Source organism: Schistocerca piceifrons, chromosome 1 (genome assembly GCF_021461385.2).
Source record: "Schistocerca piceifrons isolate TAMUIC-IGC-003096 chromosome 1, iqSchPice1.1, whole genome shotgun sequence".
Lineage (NCBI taxonomy): Eukaryota > Metazoa > Arthropoda > Insecta > Orthoptera > Acrididae > Schistocerca > Schistocerca piceifrons.
The window spans coordinates 91,444,170-91,459,252 of NC_060138.1; the positions used below are offsets into that span (position 1 = coordinate 91,444,170).

Below are 15,083 nucleotides of genomic sequence, written 5' to 3' on the forward strand. Positions count from 1 at the left end.
AATTTTGCTTGTATGTGTAAGGTTAACATATTTAAGCATAGAACTGAGGTCACAACAATTTTCACCTTTTGAAGACGCTTGTGGTTACCCATATGTCAATACCCATCTCGTGATTGGCACATATTTTTAAAAATTGCCCATCCCTTGTGGGGATCGAACCCACGACCTTTGGATTAGAAGTCCAACGCGCTATCCTCTGCGCCAAAGGAACGCTGCGCAAGTGATGGGCTCAGATGTAAGAGATTCTCCAAGACATGACCCGTGCTACATGTCTCGCGTTACTTTTCTGATAGGCTTACTTTCATATTTCTCTGAAGCAATTACATCAAAGACTTATTATTTATGTAGCAGACACTATACATCACTCCGAATCGCTCTGTTTACCATGGCCCTACTGATTGAAACACCTGCGTATTGACAGAGTTGCTCTGTACAATAGTAGTAACACAGTGCTGCTATTAGATTCGCTCACGTGCGCTGTTTACAGATAAATGGGAATTACGCTCTTTAGAACAGCATCCACTCACAAAGTGGTAAACGACACACTGGAAGCACTGTATGATTAGTCACATTTTTTGACTTTGGTTGACTGCTGTGTCACAGCCGGTCCCCATCATATGTATACACTCCAATGGACGTGTGTGTCCTGTTAGCACATTTGCCAGGAACGTTAGCTGCATCACCTCCCTGGCAATTTCGTGCCGTCCTCGAAGCGTCAGCCATTGCTTGGTGACAGTGTGTTTCGATGAGACGTGGACAGATGATGCATCTCTCTCGCCGTCAGTTATAGGCGGGAATCATACTTAATGTAGTTTTCTGCAAGCGTCAGCGGAGCGTCAGACGTCTCTGTCTGGTCTTCTCCCTTCATGTATCCAGCAAGTCCCCTCCTGACAGTCTCAAGCAAAAGCCCCCTGTGCTGAAGCGAATATTGCCGCCGTCTCTATAGATACAGAGTGCCATTGTTTAATGGGAACAGTTAAGGAACCATAGTACTATATCTTGTTGTGAAACAGTCTACTTTTCTCACTTGTGGCCGAGAAAACTGAAACCCTCTCAGCTTGGGCTGGAAGAATTAAAGATCATGACTGGGATTACATACATTGACTCGTGAAGTAATACAAAATTATTTCACTCTTCATTGTATTTGTTTCTGTACAAAATGTGCGTTCTATTGCTATATTTCTATCTGTAGGTAAAAATTGGGTATTGAAAGAAAATTTGCGTGAACAGGCACGTGAAGATATGGTTCCGTTTCTACAGCATTTACACATAACAGCGTCATGGATAACAGATCTACGAGAATTTTGCTTGTATGTGTAAGGTTAACATATTTAAGCATAGAACTGAGGTCACAACAATTTTCACCTTTTGAAGACGCTTGTGGTTACCCATATGTCAATACCCATCTCGTGATTGGCACATATTTTTAAAAATTGCCCGTCCCTTGTGGGGATCGAACCCACGACCCTTGGATTAGAAGTCCAACGCGCTATCCTCTGCGCCAAAGGGACGCTGCGCAAGTGATGGGCTCAGATGTAAGAGATTCTCCAAGACATGACCCGTGCTACATGTCTCGCGTTACTTTTCTGATAGGCTTACTTTCATATTTCTCTGAAGCAATTACATCAAAGACTTATTATTTATGTAGCAGACACTATACATCACTCCGAATCGCTCTGTTTACCATGGCCCTACTGATTGAAACACCTGCGTATTGACAGAGTTGCTCTGTACAATAGTAGTAACACAGTGCTGCTATTAGATTCGCTCACGTGCGCTGTTTACAGATAAATGGGAATTACGCTCTTTAGAACAGCATCCACTCACAAAGTGGTAAACGACACACTGGAAGCACTGTATGATTAGTCACATTTTTTGACTTTGGTTGACTGCTGTGTCACAGCCGGTCCCCATCATATGTATACACTCCAATGGACGTGTGTGTCCTGTTAGCACATTTGCCAGGAACGTTAGCTGCATCACCTCCCTGGCAATTTCGTGCCGTCCTCGAAGCGTCAGCCATTGCTTGGTGACAGTGTGTTTCGATGAGACGTGGACAGGTGATGCATCTCTCTCGCCGTCAGTTATAGGCGGGAATCATACTTAATGTAGTTTTCTGCAAGCGTCAGCGGAGCGTCAGACGTCTCTGTCTGGTCTTCTCCCTTCATGTATCCAGCAAGTCCCCTCCTGACAGTCTCCAGCAAAAGCCCCCTGTGCTGAAGCGAATATTGCCGCCGTCTCTATAGATACAGAGTGCCATTGTTTAATGGGAACAGTTAAGGAACCATAGTACTATATCTTGTTGTGAAATAGTCTACTTTTCTCACTTGTGGCCGAGAAAACTGAAACCCTCTCAGCTTGGGCTGGAAGAATTAAAGATCATGACTGGGATTACATACATTGACTCGTGAAGTAATACAAAATTATTTCACTCTTCATTGTATTTGTTTCTGTACAAAATGTGCGTTCTATTGCTATATTTCTATCTGTAGGTAAAAATTGGGTATTGAAAGAAAATTTGCGTGAACAGGCACGTGAAGATATGGTCCCGTTTCTACAGCATTTACACATAACAGCGTCATGGATAACAGATCTACGAGAATTTTGCTTGTATGTGTAAGGTTAACATATTTAAGCATAGAACTGAGGTCACAACAATTTTCACCTTTTGAAGACGCTTGTGGTTACCCATATGTCAATACCCATCTCGTGATTGGCACATATTTTTAAAAATTGCCCGTCCCTTGTGGGGATCGAACCCACGACCTTTGGATTAGAAGTCCAACGCGCTATCCTCTGCGCCAAAGGGACGCTGCGCAAGTGATGGGCTCAGATGTAAGAGATTCTCCAAGACATGACCCGTGCTACATGTTTCGCGTTACTTTTCTGATAGGCTTACTTTCATATTTCTCTGAAGCAATTACATCAAAGACTTATTATTTATGTAGCAGACACTATACATCACTCCGAATCGCTCTGTTTACCATGGCCCTACTGATTGAAACACCTGCGTATTGACAGAGTTGCTCTGTACAATAGTAGTAACACAGTGCTGCTATTAGATTCGCTCACGTGCGCTGTTTACAGATAAATGGGAATTACGCTCTTTAGAACAGCATCCACTCACAAAGTGGTAAACGACACACTGGAAGCACTGTATGATTAGTCACATTTTTTGACTTTGGTTGACTGCTGTGTCACAGCCGGTCCCCATCATATGTATACACTCCAATGGACGTGTGTGTCCTGTTAGCACATTTGCCAGGAACGTTAGCTGCATCACCTCCCTGGCAATTTCGTGCCGTCCTCGAAGCGTCAGCCATTGCTTGGTGACAGTGTGTTTCGATGAGACGTGGACAGATGATGCATCTCTCTCGCCGTCAGTTATAGGCGGGAATCATACTTAATGTAGTTTTCTGCAAGCGTCAGCGGAGCGTCAGACGTCTCTGTCTGGTCTTCTCCCTTCATGTATCCAGCAAGTCCCCTCCTGACAGTCTCAAGCAAAAGCCCCCTGTGCTGAAGCGAATATTGCCGCCGTCTCTATAGATACAGAGTGCCATTGTTTAATGGGAACAGTTAAGGAACCATAGTACTATATCTTGTTGTGAAACAGTCTACTTTTCTCACTTGTGGCCGAGAAAACTGAAACCCTCTCAGCTTGGGCTGGAAGAATTAAAGATCATGACTGGGATTACATACATTGACTCGTGAAGTAATAGAAAATTATTTCACTCTTCATTGTATTTGTTTCTGTACAAAATGTGCATTCTATTGCTATATTTCTATCTGTAGGTAAAAATTGGGTATTGAAAGAAAATTTGCGTGAACAGGCACGTGAAGATATGGTTCCGTTTCTACAGCATTTACACATAACAGCGTCATGGATAACAGATCTACGAGAATTTTGCTTGTATGTGTAAGGTTAACATATTTAAGCATAGAACTGAGGTCACAACAATTTTCACCTTTTGAAGACGCTTGTGGTTACCCATATGTCAATACCCATCTCGTGATTGGCACATATTTTTAAAAATTGCCCGTCCCTTGTGGGGATCGAACCCACGACCTTTGGATTAGAAGTCCAACGCGCTATCCTCTGCGCCAAACGGACGCTGCACAAGTGATGGGCTCAGATGTAAGAGATTCTCCAAGACATGACCCGTGCTACATGTCTCGCGTTACTTTTCTGATAGGCTTACTTTCATATTTCTCTGAAGCAATTACATCAAAGACTTATTATTTATGTAGCAGACACTATACATCACTCCGAATCGCTCTGTTTACCATGGCCCTACTGATTGAAACACCTGCGTATTGACAGAGTTGCTCTGTACAATAGTAGTAACACAGTGCTGCTATTAGATTCGCTCACGTGCGCTGTTTACAGATAAATGGGAATTACGCTCTTTAGAACAGCATCCACTCACAAAGTGGTAAACGACACACTGGAAGCACTGTATGATTAGTCACATTTTTTGACTTTGGTTGACTGCTGTGTCACAGCCGGTCCCCATCATATGTATACACTCCAATGGACGTGTGTGTCCTGTTAGCACATTTGCCAGGAACGTTAGCTGCATCACCTCCCTGGCAATTTCGTGCCGTCCTCGAAGCGTCAGCCATTGCTTGGTGACAGTGTGTTTCGATGAGACGTGGACAGATGATGCATCTCTCTCGCCGTCAGTTATAGGCGGGAATCATACTTAATGTAGTTTTCTGCAAGCGTCAGCGGAGCGTCAGACGTCTCTGTCTGGTCTTCTCCCTTCATGTATCCAGCAAGTCCCCTCCTGACAGTCTCCAGCAAAAGCCCCCTGTGCTGAAGCGAATATTGCCGCCGTCTCTATAGATACAGAGTGCCATTGTTTAATGGGAACAGTTAAGGAACCATAGTACTATATCTTGTTGTGAAACAGTCTACTTTTCTCACTTGTGGCCGAGAAAACTGAAACCCTCTCAGCTTGGGCTGGAAGAATTAAAGATCATGACTGGGATTACATACATTGACTCGTGAAGTAATACAAAATTATTTCACTCTTCATTGTATTTGTTTCTGTACAAAATGTGCGTTCTATTGCTATATTTCTATCTGTAGGTAAAAATTGGGTATTGAAAGAAAATTTGCGTGAACAGGCACGTGAAGATATGGTTCCGTTTCTACAGCATTTACACATAACAGCGTCATGGATAACAGATCTACGAGAATTTTGCTTGTATGTGTAAGGTTAACATATTTAAGCATAGAACTGAGGTCACAACAATTTTCACCTTTTGAAGACGCTTGTGGTTACCCATATGTCAATACCCATCTCGTGACTGGCACATATTTTTAAAAATTGCCCGTCCCTTGTGGGGATCGAACCCACGACCTTTGGATTAGAAGTCCAACGCGCTATCCTCTGCGCCAAAGGGACGCTGCGCAAGTGATGGGCTCAGATGTAAGAGATTCTCCAAGACATGACCCGTGCTACATGTCTCGCGTTACTTTTCTGATAGGCTTACTTTCATATTTCTCTGAAGCAATTACATCAAAGACTTATTATTTATGTAGCAGACACTGTACATCACTCCGAATCGCTCTGTTTACCATGGCCCTACTGATTGAAACACCTGCGTATTGACAGAGTTGCTCTGTACAATAGTAGTAACACAGTGCTGCTATTAGATTCGCTCACGTGCGCTGTTTACAGATAAATGGGAATTACGCTCTTTAGAACAGCATCCACTCACAAAGTGGTAAACGACACACTGGAAGCACTGTATGATTAGTCACATTTTTTGACTTTGGTTGACTGCTGTGTCACAGCCGGTCCCCATCATATGTATACACTCCAATGGACGTGTGTGCCCTGTTAGCACATTTGCCAGGAACGTTAGCTGCATCACCTCCCTGGCAATTTCGTGCCGTCCTCGAAGCGTCAGCCATTGCTTGGTGACAGTGTGTTTCGATGAGACGTGGACAGATGATGCATCTCTCTCGCCGTCAGTTATAGGCGGGAATCATACTTAATGTAGTTTTCTGCAAGCGTCAGCGGAGCGTCAGACGTCTCTGTCTGGTCTTCTCCCTTCATGTATCCAGCAAGTCCCCTCCTGACAGTCTCAAGCAAAAGCCCCCTGTGCTGAAGCGAATATTGCCGCCGTCTCTATAGATACAGAGTGCCATTGTTTAATGGGAACAGTTAAGGAACCATAGTACTATATCTTGTTGTGAAATAGTCTACTTTTCTCACTTGTGGCCGAGAAAACTGAAACCCTCTCAGCTTGGGCTGGAAGAATTAAAGATCATGACTGGGATTACATACATTGACTCGTGAAGTAATACAAAATTATTTCACTCTTCATTGTATTTGTTTCTGTACAAAATGTGCGTTCTATTGCTATATTTCTATCTGTAGGTAAAAATTGGGTATTGAAAGAAAATTTGCGTGAACAGGCACGTGAAGATATGGTTCCGTTTCTACAGCATTTACACATAACAGCGTCATGGATAACAGATCTACGAAAATTTTGCTTGTATGTGTAAGGTTAACATATTTAAGCATAGAACTCAGGTCACAACAATTTTCACCTTTTGAAGACGCTTGTGGTTACCCATATGTCAATACCCATCTCGTGATTGGCACATATTTTTAAAAATTGCCCGTCCCTTGTGGGGATCGAACCCACGACCTTTGGATTAGAAGACCAACGCGCTATCCACTGCGCCAAAGGGACGCTGCGCAAGTGATGGGCTCAGATGTAAGAGATTCTCCAAGACATGACCCGTGCTACATGTCTCGCGTTACTTTTCTGATAGGCTTACTTTCATATTTCTCTGAAGCAATTACATCAAAGACTTATTATTTATGTAGCAGACACTATACATCACTCCGAATCGCTCTGTTTACCATGGCCCTACTGATTGAAACACCTGCGTATTGACAGAGTTGCTCTGTACAATAGTAGTAACACAGTGCTGCTATTAGATTCGCTCACGTGCGCTGTTTACAGATAAATGGGAATTACGCTCTTTAGAACAGCATCCACTCACAAAGTGGTAAACGACACACTGGAAGCACTGTATGATTAGTCACATTTTTTGACTTTGGTTGACTGCTGTGTCACAGCCGGTCCCCATCATATGTATACACTCCAATGGACGTGTGTGTCCTGTTAGCACATTTGCCAGGAACGTTAGCTGCATCACCTCCCTGGCAATTTCGTGCCGTCCTCGAAGCGTCAGCCATTGCTTGGTGACAGTGTGTTTCGATGAGACGTGGACAGATGATGCATCTCTCTCGCCGTCAGTTATAGGCGGGAATCATACTTAATGTAGTTTTCTGCAAGCGTCAGCGGAGCGTCAGACGTCTCTGTCTGGTCTTCTCCCTTCATGTATCCAGCAAGTCCCCTCCTGACAGTCTCCAGCAAAAGCCCCCTGTGCTGAAGCGAATATTGCCGCCGTCTCTATAGATACAGAGTGCCATTGTTTAATGGGAACAGTTAAGGAACCATAGTACTATATCTTGTTGTGAAACAGTCTACTTTTCTCACTTGTGGCCGAGAAAACTGAAACCCTCTCAGCTTGGGCTGGAAGAATTAAAGATCATGACTGGGATTACATACATTGACTCGTGAAGTAATACAAAATTATTTCACTCTTCATTGTATTTGTTTCTGTACAAAATGTGCGTTCTATTGCTATATTTCTATCTGTAGGTAAAAATTGGGTATTGAAAGAAAATTTGCGTGAACAGGCACGTGAAGATATGGTTCCGTTTCTACAGCATTTACACATAACAGCGTCATGGATAACAGATCTACGAGAATTTTGCTTGTATGTGTAAGGTTAACATATTTAAGCATAGAACTGAGGTCACAACAATTTTCACCTTTTGAAGACGCTTGTGGTTACCCATATGTCAATACCCATCTCGTGACTGGCACATATTTTTAAAAATTGCCCGTCCCTTGTGGGGATCGAACCCACGACCTTTGGATTAGAAGTCCAACGCGCTATCCTCTGCGCCAAAGGGACGCTGCGCAAGTGATGGGCTCAGATGTAAGAGATTCTGCAAGACATGACCCGTGCTACATGTCTCGCGTTACTTTTCTGATAGGCTTACTTTCATATTTCCCTGAAGCAATTACATCAAAGACTTATTATTTATGTAGCAGACACTATACATCACTCCGAATCGCTCTGTTTACCATGGCCCTACTGATTGAAACACCTGCGTATTGACAGAGTTGCTCTGTACAATAGTAGTAACACAGTGCTGCTATTAGATTCGCTCACGTGCGCTGTTTACAGATAAATGGGAATTACGCTCTTTAGAACAGCATCCACTCACAAAGTGGTAAACGACACACTGGAAGCACTGTATGATTAGTCACATTTTTTGACTTTGGTTGACTGCTGTGTCACAGCCGGTCCCCATCATATGTATACACTCCAATGGACGTGTGTGCCCTGTTAGCACATTTGCCAGGAACGTTAGCTGCATCACCTCCCTGGCAATTTCGTGCCGTCCTCGAAGCGTCAGCCATTGCTTGGTGACAGTGTGTTTCGATGAGACGTGGACAGATGATGCATCTCTCTCGCCGTCAGTTATAGGCGGGAATCATACTTAATGTAGTTTTCTGCAAGCGTCAGCGGAGCGTCAGACGTCTCTGTCTGGTCTTCTCCCTTCATGTATCCAGCAAGTCCCCTCCTGACAGTCTCCAGCAAAAGCCCCCTGTGCTGAAGCGAATATTGCCGCCGTCTCTATAGATACAGAGTGCCATTGTTTAATGGGAACAGTTAAGGAACCATAGTACTATATCTTGTTGTGAAATAGTCTACTTTTCTCACTTGTGGCCGAGAAAACTGAAACCCTCTCAGCTTGGGCTGGAAGAATTAAAGATCATGACTGGGATTACATACATTGACTCGTGAAGTAATACAAAATTATTTCACTCTTCATTGTATTTGTTTCTGTACAAAATGTGCGTTCTATTGCTATATTTCTATCTGTAGGTAAAAATTGGGTATTGAAAGAAAATTTGCGTGAACAGGCACGTGAAGATATGGTTCCGTTTCTACAGCATTTACACATAACAGCGTCATGGATAACAGATCTACGAAAATTTTGCTTGTATGTGTAAGGTTAACATATTTAAGCATAGAACTGAGGTCACAACAATTTTCACCTTTTGAAGACGCTTGTGGTTACCCATATGTCAATACCCATCTCGTGATTGGCACATATTTTTAAAAATTGCCCGTCCCTTGTGGGGATCGAACCCACGACCTTTGGATTAGAAGTCCAACGCGCTATCCTCTGCGCCAAAGGGACGCTGCGCAAGTGATGGGCTCAGATGTAAGAGATTCTCCAAGACATGACCCGTGCTACATGTCTCGCGTTACTTTTCTGATAGGCTTACTTTCATATTTCTCTGAAGCAATTACATCAAAGACTTATTATTTATGTAGCAGACACTATACATCACTCCGAATCGCTCTGTTTACCATGGCCCTACTGATTGAAACACCTGCGTATTGACAGAGTTGCTCTGTACAATAGTAGTAACACAGTGCTGCTATTAGATTCGCTCACGTGCGCTGTTTACAGATAAATGGGAATTACGCTCTTTAGAACTGCATCCACTCACAAAGTGGTAAACGACACACTGGAAGCACTGTATGATTAGTCACATTTTTTGACTTTGGTTGACTGCTGTGCCACAGCCGGTCCCCATCATATGTATACACTCCAATGGACGTGTGTGTCCTGTTAGCACATTTGCCAGGAACGTTAGCTGCATCACCTCCCTGGCAATTTCGTGCCGTCCTCGAAGCGTCAGCCATTGCTTGGTGACAGTGTGTTTCGATGAGACGTGGACAGATGATGCATCTCTCTCGCCGTCAGTTATAGGCGGGAATCATACTTAATGTAGTTTTCTGCAAGCGTCAGCGGAGCGTCAGACGTCTCTGTCTGGTCTTCTCCCTTCATGTATCCAGCAAGTCCCCTCCTGACAGTCTCCAGCAAAAGCCCCCTGTGCTGAAGCGAATATTGCCGCCGTCTCTATAGATACAGAGTGCCATTGTTTAATGGGAACAGTTAAGGAACCATAGTACTATATCTTGTTGTGAAACAGTCTACTTTTCTCACTTGTGGCCGAGAAAACTGAAACCCTCTCAGCTTGGGCTGGAAGAATTAAAGATCATGACTGGGATTACATACATTGACTCGTGAAGTAATACAAAATTATTTCACTCTTCATTGTATTTGTTTCTGTACAAAATGTGCGTTCTATTGCTATATTTCTATCTGTAGGTAAAAATTGGGTATTGAAAGAAAATTTGCGTGAACAGGCACGTGAAGATATGGTTCCGTTTCTACAGCATTTACACATAACAGCGTCATGGATAACAGATCTACGAGAATTTTGCTTGTATGTGTAAGGTTAACATATTTAAGCATAGAACTGAGGTCACAACAATTTTCACCTTTTGAAGACGCTTGTGGTTACCCATATGTCAATACCCATCTCGTGACTGGCACATATTTTTAAAAATTGCCCGTCCCTTGTGGGGATCGAACCCACGACCTTTGGATTAGAAGTCCAACGCGCTATCCTCTGCGCCAAAGGGACGCTGCGCAAGTGATGGGCTCAGATGTAAGAGATTCTCCAAGACATGACCCGTGCTACATGTCTCGCGTTACTTTTCTGATAGGCTTACTTTCATATTTCTCTGAAGCAATTACATCAAAGACTTATTATTTATGTAGCAGACACTATACATCACTCCGAATCGCTCTGTTTACCATGGCCCTACTGATTGAAACACCTGCGTATTGACAGAGTTGCTCTGTACAATAGTAGTAACACAGTGCTGCTATTAGATTCGCTCACGTGCGCTGTTTACAGATAAATGGGAATTACGCTCTTTAGAACAGCATCCACTCACAAAGTGGTAAACGACACACTGGAAGCACTGTATGATTAGTCACATTTTTTGACTTTGGTTGACTGCTGTGCCACAGCCGGTCCCCATCATATGTATACACTCCAATGGACGTGTGTGTCCTGTTAGCACATTTGCCAGGAACGTTAGCTGCATCACCTCCCTGGCAATTTCGTGCCGTCCTCGAAGCGTCAGCCATTGCTTGGTGACAGTGTGTTTCGATGAGACGTGGACAGATGATGCATCTCTCTCGCCGTCAGTTATAGGCGGGAATCATACTTAATGTAGTTTTCTGCAAGCGTCAGAGGAGCGTCAGACGTCTCTGTCTGGTCTTCTCCCTTCATGTATCCAGCAAGTCCCCTCCTGACAGTCTCCAGCAAAAGCCCCCTGTGCTGAAGCGAATATTGCCGCCGTCTCTATAGATACAGAGTGCCATTGTTTAATGGGAACAGTTAAGGAACCATAGTACTATATCTTGTTGTGAAACAGTCTACTTTTCTCACTTGTGGCCGAGAAAACTGAAACCCTCTCAGCTTGGGCTGGAAGAATTAAAGATCATGACTGGGATTACATACATTGACTCGTGAAGTAATAGAAAATTATTTCACTCTTCATTGTATTTGTTTCTGTACAAAATGTGCGTTCTATTGCTATATTTCTATCTGTAGGTAAAAATTGGGTATTGAAAGAAAATTTGCGTGAACAGGCACGTGAAGATATGGTTCCGTTTCTACAGCATTTACACATAACAGCGTCATGGATAACAGATCTACGAGAATTTTGCTTGTATGTGTAAGGTTAACATATTTAAGCATAGAACTGAGGTCACAACAATTTTCACCTTTTGAAGACGCTTGTGGTTACCCATATGTCAATACCCATCTCGTGATTGGCACATATTTTTAAAAATTGCCCGTCCCTTGTGGGGATCGAACCCACGACCTTTGGATTAGAAGTCCAACGCGCTATCCTCTGCGCCAAAGGGACGCTGCGCAAGTGATGGGCTCAGATGTAAGAGATTCTCCAAGACATGACCCGTGCTACATGTCTCGCGTTACTTTTCTGATAGGCTTACTTTCATATTTCTCTGAAGCAATTACATCAAAGACTTATTATTTATGTAGCAGACACTATACATCACTCCGAATCGCTCTGTTTACCATGGCCCTACTGATTGAAACACCTGCGTATTGACAGAGTTGCTCTGTACAATAGTAGTAACACAGTGCTGCTATTAGATTCGCTCACGTGCGCTGTTTACAGATAAATGGGAATTACGCTCTTTAGAACAGCATCCACTCACAAAGTGGTAAACGACACACTGGAAGCACTGTATGATTAGTCACATTTTTTGACTTTGGTTGACTGCTGTGCCACAGCCGGTCCCCATCATATGTATACACTCCAATGGACGTGTGTGTCCTGTTAGCACATTTGCCAGGAACGTTAGCTGCATCACCTCCCTGGCAATTTCGTGCCGTCCTCGAAGCGTCAGCCATTGCTTGGTGACAGTGTGTTTCGATGAGACGTGGACAGATGATGCATCTCTCTCGCCGTCAGTTATAGGCGGGAATCATACTTAATGTAGTTTTCTGCAAGCGTCAGAGGAGCGTCAGACGTCTCTGTCTGGTCTTCTCCCTTCATGTATCCAGCAAGTCCCCTCCTGACAGTCTCCAGCAAAAGCCCCCTGTGCTGAAGCGAATATTGCCGCCGTCTCTATAGATACAGAGTGCCATTGTTTAATGGGAACAGTTAAGGAACCATAGTACTATATCTTGTTGTGAAACAGTCTACATTTCTCACTTGTGGCCGAGAAAACTGAAACCCTCTCAGCTTGGGCTGGAAGAATTAAAGATCATGACTGGGATTACATACATTGACTCGTGAAGTAATACAAAATTATTTCACTCTTCATTGTATTTGTTTCTGTACAAAATGTGCGTTCTATTGCTATATTTCTATCTGTAGGTAAAAATTGGGTATTGAAAGAAAATTTGCGTGAACAGGCACGTGAAGATATGGTTCCGTTTCTACAGCATTTACACATAACAGCGTCATGGATAACAGATCTACGAGAATTTTGCTTGTATGTGTAAGGTTAACATATTTAAGCATAGAACTGAGGTCACAACAATTTTCACCTTTTGAAGACGCTTGTGGTTACCCATATGTCAATACCCATCTCGTGATTGGCACATATTTTTAAAAATTGCCCGTCCCTTGTGGGGATCGAACCCACGACCTTTGGATTAGAAGTCCAACGCGCTATCCTCTGCGCCAAAGGGACGCTGCGCAAGTGATGGGCTCAGATGTAAGAGATTCTCCAAGACATGACCCGTGCTACATGTCTCGCGTTACTTTTCTGATAGGCTTACTTTCATATTTCTCTGAAGCAATTACATCAAAGACTTATTATTTATGTAGCAGACACTATACATCACTCCGAATCGCTCTGTTTACCATGGCCCTACTGATTGAAACACCTGCGTATTGACAGAGTTGCTCTGTACAATAGTAGTAACACAGTGCTGCTATTAGATTCGCTCACGTGCGCTGTTTACAGATAAATGGGAATTACGCTCTTTAGAACAGCATCCACTCACAAAGTGGTAAACGACACACTGGAAGCACTGTATGATTAGTCACATTTTTTGACTTTGGTTGACTGCTGTGTCACAGCCGGTCCCCATCATATGTATACACTCCAATGGACGTGTGTGCCCTGTTAGCACATTTGCCAGGAACGTTAGCTGCATCACCTCCCTGGCAATTTCGTGCCGTCCTCGAAGCGTCAGCCATTGCTTGGTGACAGTGTGTTTCGATGAGACGTGGACAGATGATGCATCTCTCTCGCCGTCAGTTATAGGCGGGAATCATACTTAATGTAGTTTTCTGCAAGCGTCAGCGGAGCGTCAGACGTCTCTGTCTGGTCTTCTCCCTTCATGTATCCAGCAAGTCCCCTCCTGACAGTCTCAAGCAAAAGCCCCCTGTGCTGAAGCGAATATTGCCGCCGTCTCTATAGATACAGAGTGCCATTGTTTAATGGGAACAGTTAAGGAACCATAGTACTATATCTTGTTGTGAAACAGTCTACTTTTCTCACTTGTGGCCGAGAAAACTGAAACCCTCTCAGCTTGGGCTGGAAGAATTAAAGATCATGACTGGGATTACATACATTGACTCGTGAAGTAATACAAAATTATTTCACTCTTCATTGTATTTGTTTCTGTACAAAATGTGCGTTCTATTGCTATATTTCTATCTGTAGGTAAAAATTGGGTATTGAAAGAAAATTTGCGTGAACAGGCACGTGAAGATATGGTTCCGTTTCTACAGCATTTACACATAACAGCGTCATGGATAACAGATCTACGAGAATTTTGCTTGTATGTGTAAGGTTAACATATTTAAGCATAGAACTGAGGTCACAACAATTTTCACCTTTTGAAGACGCTTGTGGTTACCCATATGTCAATACCCATCTCGTGACTGGCACATATTTTTAAAAATTGCCCGTCCCTTGTGGGGATCGAACCCACGACCTTTGGATTAGAAGTCCAACGCGCTATCCTCTGCGCCAAAGGGACGCTGCGCAACTGATGGGCTCAGATGTAAGAGATTCTCCAAGACATGACCCGTGCTACATGTCTCGCGTTACTTTTCTGATAGGCTTACTTTCATATTTCTCTGAAGCAATTACATCAAAGACTTATTATTTATGTAGCAGACACTATACATCACTCCGAATCGCTCTGTTTACCATGGCCCTACTGATTGAAACACCTGCGTATTGACAGAGTTGCTCTGTACAATAGTAGTAACACAGTGCTGCTATTAGATTCGCTCACGTGCGCTGTTTACAGATAAATGGGAATTACGCTCTTTAGAACAGCATCCACTCACAAAGTGGTAAACGACACACTGGAAGCACTGTATGATTAGTCACATTTTTTGACTTTGGTTGACTGCTGTGTCACAGCCGGTCCCCATCATATGTATACACTCCAATGGACGTGTGTGCCCTGTTAGCACATTTGCCAGGAACGTTAGCTGCATCACCTCCCTGGCAATTTCGTGCCGTCCTCGAAGCGTCAGCCATTGCTTGGTGACAGTGTGTTTCGATGAGACGTGGACAGATGATGCATCTCTCTCGCCGTCA

General features: G+C 43.5%; 12 non-coding genes across 12 annotated transcripts; all 12 read right to left on the reverse strand.

Annotated features, from left to right (window-relative positions):
- Positions 1-138: 138 nt before the first annotated feature.
- Trnar-ucu lies at positions 139-211 on the reverse strand. The gene has a single exon. It is a non-coding gene; the product is annotated as a tRNA-Arg (tRNA).
- Positions 212-1,438: 1,227 nt separating this feature from the next.
- Trnar-ucu lies at positions 1,439-1,511 on the reverse strand. The gene has a single exon. It is a non-coding gene; the product is annotated as a tRNA-Arg (tRNA).
- Positions 1,512-2,738: 1,227 nt separating this feature from the next.
- On the reverse strand, positions 2,739-2,811 carry Trnar-ucu. The gene has a single exon. It is a non-coding gene; the product is annotated as a tRNA-Arg (tRNA).
- A 1,227-nt stretch (positions 2,812-4,038) lies between these two features.
- On the reverse strand, positions 4,039-4,111 carry Trnar-ucu. The gene has a single exon. It is a non-coding gene; the product is annotated as a tRNA-Arg (tRNA).
- Positions 4,112-5,338: 1,227 nt separating this feature from the next.
- Trnar-ucu lies at positions 5,339-5,411 on the reverse strand. The gene has a single exon. It is a non-coding gene; the product is annotated as a tRNA-Arg (tRNA).
- Positions 5,412-6,638: 1,227 nt separating this feature from the next.
- On the reverse strand, positions 6,639-6,711 carry Trnar-ucu. The gene has a single exon. It is a non-coding gene; the product is annotated as a tRNA-Arg (tRNA).
- Positions 6,712-7,938: 1,227 nt separating this feature from the next.
- Trnar-ucu lies at positions 7,939-8,011 on the reverse strand. The gene has a single exon. It is a non-coding gene; the product is annotated as a tRNA-Arg (tRNA).
- Positions 8,012-9,238: 1,227 nt separating this feature from the next.
- Positions 9,239-9,311, reverse strand: Trnar-ucu. The gene has a single exon. It is a non-coding gene; the product is annotated as a tRNA-Arg (tRNA).
- A 1,227-nt stretch (positions 9,312-10,538) lies between these two features.
- On the reverse strand, positions 10,539-10,611 carry Trnar-ucu. The gene has a single exon. It is a non-coding gene; the product is annotated as a tRNA-Arg (tRNA).
- Positions 10,612-11,838: 1,227 nt separating this feature from the next.
- Trnar-ucu lies at positions 11,839-11,911 on the reverse strand. Its single transcript has one exon. It is a non-coding gene; the product is annotated as a tRNA-Arg (tRNA).
- A 1,227-nt stretch (positions 11,912-13,138) lies between these two features.
- Positions 13,139-13,211, reverse strand: Trnar-ucu. The gene has a single exon. It is a non-coding gene; the product is annotated as a tRNA-Arg (tRNA).
- Positions 13,212-14,438: 1,227 nt separating this feature from the next.
- On the reverse strand, positions 14,439-14,511 carry Trnar-ucu. The gene has a single exon. It is a non-coding gene; the product is annotated as a tRNA-Arg (tRNA).
- Between the last annotated feature and the right edge of the window lie 572 nt (positions 14,512-15,083).